The sequence below is a fragment of the Macrobrachium rosenbergii genome, chromosome 20 (genome assembly GCF_040412425.1).
Source record: "Macrobrachium rosenbergii isolate ZJJX-2024 chromosome 20, ASM4041242v1, whole genome shotgun sequence".
Taxonomy (NCBI): Eukaryota; Metazoa; Arthropoda; class Malacostraca; order Decapoda; family Palaemonidae; genus Macrobrachium; species Macrobrachium rosenbergii.
The window spans coordinates 18,981,087-18,987,086 of NC_089760.1; the positions used below are offsets into that span (position 1 = coordinate 18,981,087).

At 34.4% G+C, this 6,000-nt stretch overlaps 1 long non-coding RNA gene across 1 annotated transcript in view; it reads left to right on the forward strand.

Annotated features, from left to right (window-relative positions):
* The window catches only part of LOC136848917 (uncharacterized), a 220,222-nt gene extending 219,806 nt beyond the window's left edge, over positions 1–416 (forward strand). Inside the window, exon 6 of the long non-coding RNA XR_010856179.1 lies at positions 254–416. This is a non-coding gene — a long non-coding RNA (uncharacterized lncRNA). The remainder of the gene's footprint in view (positions 1–253) is intronic.
* Positions 417–6,000: the final 5,584 nt, after the last annotated feature.

Here is a 6,000-nt window from a genome sequence, read left to right on the forward strand (position 1 = left end):
GGAAACTTCGGTGCTCACAAGCAGGGAATTACTGATAGATCAAAAGGATTACGCTTAACCAGATATGCAGTATTCTAAAGACCCATTGCACGTTGTGGAACTGAAAGTCTTTGAACTGAGTGAATCAAATGAATTCCTCCTAGAAATAGGGATTCAAAGACCTCTCGCATTTATCCTAGCACTTGATAATTATGTGATGCAGTACGATAATTGTTGACTTTTCAGTGATGGTTTTTTTCTTGTTTTATTACAGATTTTGAGAAGTTTCTTGTGACCTGGCTTTTCTGAAAGTCTATTTTCGGAGCATCAAGATTAAGAAATATTCAAAGTATGCAAGGTCACTCTCATACAATACAAAGGTAAGGTGTATTTTGGTTAATTGGAAGTGGAACAAAGGGATGTCATACATGATCAATGATTTGAGAAAATGGATTTGGTGAAATCTTTTGATGATGACTGATTTTCTCTCATGTTGACCTACCTATTTTTTTTTTTAGTAAATGTCTGACTTTGTGTGCCTGTAACTGTTAGCCTTCTGTCTGTCTGTCTCTTGCATAAATTACTTTGTAGTTTCCCCTCTTAAGTTAAAATAAAGTCGTAATTTTAAAATCAAACAGTACTATTTACAATGCCTTTATCTAAGTAGCACCCATGAACATTCGTATCTATTCATCGTATCATCAGTTGGAACACGAAAGGATGCGTAATAATTCTTTTTCTGAGTATGAAAACTAAATAATTCTTAGTAGTAAATGGTGGGATTCCATGATTATTTTATAAACATCAAGTGGAAAATATATTTTATAAACACCAAGTGGAAAATAAATCATTAAGAGATTTATCACATCACTTAATAACTACTTCCATGGGGCGAGGACGGTTTGGTTATAAACAACTGCTTAAGTTGAGCTAAGTGAGAGAGAGAGAGAGAGAGAGAGAGAGAGAGAGAGAGAGAGAGAGAGAGAGAGAGAGAGAGAGAGATGATGTGTGCGTAAAACCCTGCACAGCACTCAAGCCGTAAAATGTTCTGAACTCGCGATCTGCGAATTAGAGGCAGATCAAAGGCTTCTGCATAATCAAAGATTATGCGGGATTCGAAAGGCCGATCGCACGTTTTGCGATTGGTCGCCTTTGAACTGAATGACTCAAATGAATCAGCTTTAGAACTGGTTCCAGGGCTTTTAAACGGAAAGTAGGGGCGGGGGGTTGGGGAGGGCTGGGTTGCAAGGACTTCTCTTGCTTTGCAGTGCACTTTTAACCTACGAGATGCAAAGGGATTTTGAGCGTACAAAGAGAAGTGAATTCAAAGGAAGCTTTTCTGACATTATTTATTTAGTTATTTACTTATTTATTTATGTGTTTGGATAATTATTTTTTTTTTATTTTAAACTTGACATCTTAAGTTGGGACGCCTATTTTCGTGATCATGAGCAACATATTGGGAATCACAGCTCTGACATAAATGTTGAAAGATTAAGACTTGCCAATCAGGTAGCTCGGTCTGAGTTCAGGACAGAGACAGAACTTTTTTTTTTATCTAATTGGTTTTGTTTTGATGAAGTAAAATGAGTTAACATAGTGGCCAAAAATAATGAAAAATGAAAATAATTTCATCATGGACAATGAAAAGAACAGTCATGATATTAAAATTTGTGCTGACGAAGAATATTTTTTCTTTATTAAGTTACCTAAAATTTTATGATCTCTCTCTCTCTCTCTCTCTCTCTCTCTCTCTCTCTCTCTCTCTCTCTCTCTCTCTCTCTCTCTCTCTCTCTCTTTTCCGACTCGACTCAGTACACGAATTAATTTTACATTGCAAACATTATTTTAGTGATTTGTTTGATATAGAGGCTAATACCGCGTCATGGAGTGTTAACATTCTCTGATAATCTAAGTCATACCCAGAATCCTTTCATTCTTATTCATCGCTTTTTATATCAAGCCTTTACAGAAGTGAATAATTGTGAAGGGTTTGATTTAATCACGATGGGAAGCATCAACACACCTTTCGCTCCTATGAATACAAAAGGGGAGCGGACATATTTATGTAGGTCTTGTAAATTTGAATCAAGTCAAACACTTGCAAACGACTTGTGATTTCATGACTACTGAATATACCATCCCGGAGAGAGTTAAACCATATAAATATATATAACGAATTATCATAAGGAATGTTATCTGTTGATGGCAAGGATTTGATCATGGATATTTGCCAAAGAATTTTGCGTTACGGTAAATGATTTAGCTAGAATAAGGTAAGACAGAGAGAGAGAGAGAGAGAGAGAGAGAGAGAGAGAGAGAGAGAGAGAGGGAGAGAAATTTGTAAGCATAAAACTACTCGAAACGCACGAGCTGTGATTTGAGAAGATCAAAGGTTTTTGCATAATCAAAGATTATTCAGTATTCGAAAGGCCGCTTTTTAGGTTTTGGGACTGAAAGCCTCTGAACTGGACGAATCAGACAAATGCATTTCAGGACCAGATTCGGAATCTAAGCTGAAAGAAGGGCTTCGAAGTGCAGTTTTAAGTAACTGGATGGAATGCGTTTTCATCCTTATATAGGAAACTAAGGAATTTCGAAAGATTTTCGTTTGTTTCGCTTTTATTGATTCATGTGTCTATATCTACTGATTTGTTTACCAAGTTAATTTGACCAGCTGCTCTATTCATATAATAAATATGAGTTTTTTGGGGGGTTAACTAATTAGAGGAAAACGAATGAGAAATTGTTTTCAGAAATAAGAAAAATGTGTGGACAGTGTGAATATATAAGTTGTATTAGATCAATTCCAGAGAGCGCTTAAAAGTGCTCAGGATGAAATATGGTTATTAGAGAGTGACTGAGTTGGTGTATGGGTCCTTTTGTGCTTATAATCATAACGATATGAATATATATATATATATATATATATATATATATATATATATATATATATATATATATATTATATATATATATATATATATATATATATATATGTGTGTGTATGTGTGTGTGTGTGTATGTATGTATATATATATATATATATATATATATATATATATATATATATATATATATATATATATATATATATATATATATATATATATATATATATATACCGTATATAATATTCCGAGCATAGCTAAGATGTATGTTACTTTCACTCAAAGGTTGCCAAAGAAAATATTTTCTAAAACTGCAAAAGGGCTCTTTGAAGGCCACATGAGATATTTTTCTTCTCCCCTTCTTTTTCTCTTGATGCAGCATAAAACTTTGCTCAAGAAATAAGCTTGAACAGTTTGTCGAGTGTGTTCTGGATTTTCTTGTCTTTTATTTCCGTAAAGTTTTTCCTGCAATATTATTTTTCTTGTGGGATAGAGCAACATATGTGTATGTTACCATGAACATACTGAAGTTAGAAAAAGTTTCATTTACTGAAGTTAAAAATGACTTCCTTCATCTCTCTCTCTCTCTCTCTCTCTCTCTCTCTCTCTCTCTCTCTCTCTCTCTCTCTCTTTCTCTCTCTCAGTAAGTTTCCTCGACTTTTTCCGGTTGCTAAATAAGACAAATGGCAATTCACCTATTGTTTTTGAAGGTGATTGTGATTTGTAATACATCTTATTGACTAACCCGTGGTGAATACGAACTTGATTGGATATACCATTAGATGGGCGCATTTTGATTGTCATACCTTTCATAAACGTGTTATGTTAGACGAATTCATTCTCATTCAGCCTACTTAAGTAATGCCATTCCCGCAGCAAGCATCTAAAATATCACATTGGTTTATTTAAGTAGTAACCACCACCCATGCTGATGCTGACCACTGTTGCCACCTCATGTAAACACCAAGAATTTTCATTATTCTGTTGATAATTTAAATCATATACTTAAATCTCTCTCTCTCTCTCTCTCTCTCTCTCTCTCTCTCTCTCTCTCTCTCTCTCTCTCTCTCTCTCTCTCTCTCTCATTGACCTTAAAGCATGTGTGTGTGTGTATACACACACAACACACACACACACACACATATATATATATATATATATATATATATATATATATATATATATATATATATATATATATTTAAATGTTTATACATACATACAACAATTATCAGAGAACTGATAGTTGCTGAGAAGAGTAAACCCTTATTGACCAGATAATTAAGGTCAGGTTAGTTAAAAGAAAAAATACTCAGCTAATGTGCTTCAAACCTAAGGTATTCATTCTCCATATTTAGAGATAAAAATTCCGATGACCTGGATTTTCAGTGAAGAATGAAAAAAGATTTTTCATGGAATGTCTTGCATTCTTATGTAAAATCCAGAAAGTGCTAACGATTCATCCCTTGCATTTTAGAACAAAGGATTTGGCCCACCTGTTGAATCCAGATTAATGTGAAGACGTTTCTCTCGCTGTCATTAATCATTGCTTTCTTAATGGTGCGCTCCTTGAACAGATGTATTTGCGCAATTATCTTTTGAGTGATAATTGCGAGAGAGAGAGAGAGAGAGAGAGAGAGAGAGAGAGAGAGAGAGAGAGAGAGAGAGAGAGAGAGAGGGGGGGCGTTACAAAAGTCTTCGTTGGCGAAACTACTATTGATCATACTCAGTTCTTAGCAGTTTTATTCAATTTTTAATTTCAGCACGATAACCTGCAAAAGGTTATGCAGACTAAACGATAGTTTCCTTTTCAGGAAGACATGAATGGAAATGACATTAATATTCTTTGTATGAAATACATTGGAAATCTCTCTTCCAAAGCTATTTTACTCCCATGTACGCAAACCCATAAATACACAGAAAAACACATACACATATATATGTGTATTTTTGTTTGTATGTAAGTGTATATTTGTGAGGATTAAGGGGTCCTGAATCGTTAGATGATTTGTAGTGTGAAGGCTACATGGGATTCAAAACTGAATGACGGAATAGTGGCAGGAGTGTGTGCGTAAGTGTAAGTTTTTATGTCGTTTTTCAAGTTGTTATTAGTATATTTTAATCAGTTAAGAGGAAAATATAATGCATTTTGTAAATCAAATATTGTATGAAATTTACGGAAGTAACGATTGAGAATTAAGAAGAGTAAATAAGAGGATGAAGAATGGAAGGCTACAAAGTTATCGTTAATACTAATGACTTAACGTTGTTTGGTGTTGAGAATGTGATTGAGTGGCTGTGCATGGTATGGAAAAAATGTCTGGATGAGGGAGAACGCACATTCCATCCTGTTATTTGAAACTGTACTTCGAGGCACCACTTTCAGCTTAAATTCCTGAATCTGGCTTTGAAATGTATTTGTCTGATTCGTCCAGCGTAGAGGCTTTCACTCCCAAAACCTAGAAACGGTCTTTCGAATACAGTACTGTCTTTGATTATATAAAAACCTTTTATCTCTCTAAATCATAGCTCGAGTGTTCTGAATTTTCATGGTCGAAAAGGCCTTTACCGAGTAGTTTTATGTACATAAATCTCTCTCTCTCTCTCTCTCTCTCTCTCTCTCTCTCTCTCTCTCTCTCTCTCTCTCTCTCTCTGTCTTAACCTACTCTAGCTAATAAAGAAAGCATATGATAGGTCGTAAGTCAATATAGTATCGTAGATTTAGACAGAAAGAGAGTATGTGATTCAAGTGTTTACTCGTAGTATAAAAAAATTATGTGAGAAGTTTGACAGCTGTCTGTATTACTTAAGGAGCTAGAAAAACTTATCACGGAATTAATAAAAATGAAATGTGGAAGGGTTTGGGTTGTACAGTGTCGAGGGCAAATAAGAACACGTAGAGAGAAGAGTAACTAATTTAGTGTATAAGTGGGGCCTCGGGAGGGGTGTGTTATGTTTCTATTGGTGTTTAATGTCTTTATTTATGAGGTGATGCGAGTGTTCTACGAAAGAACATAGGTAGAAAAAATTAATCAGTTAGAAATGTTTACATATATATACACATATAGTATATATATGTTAGTATATATATGTGTGTGTGCATTTGTGTGCATATGTATATATACATATG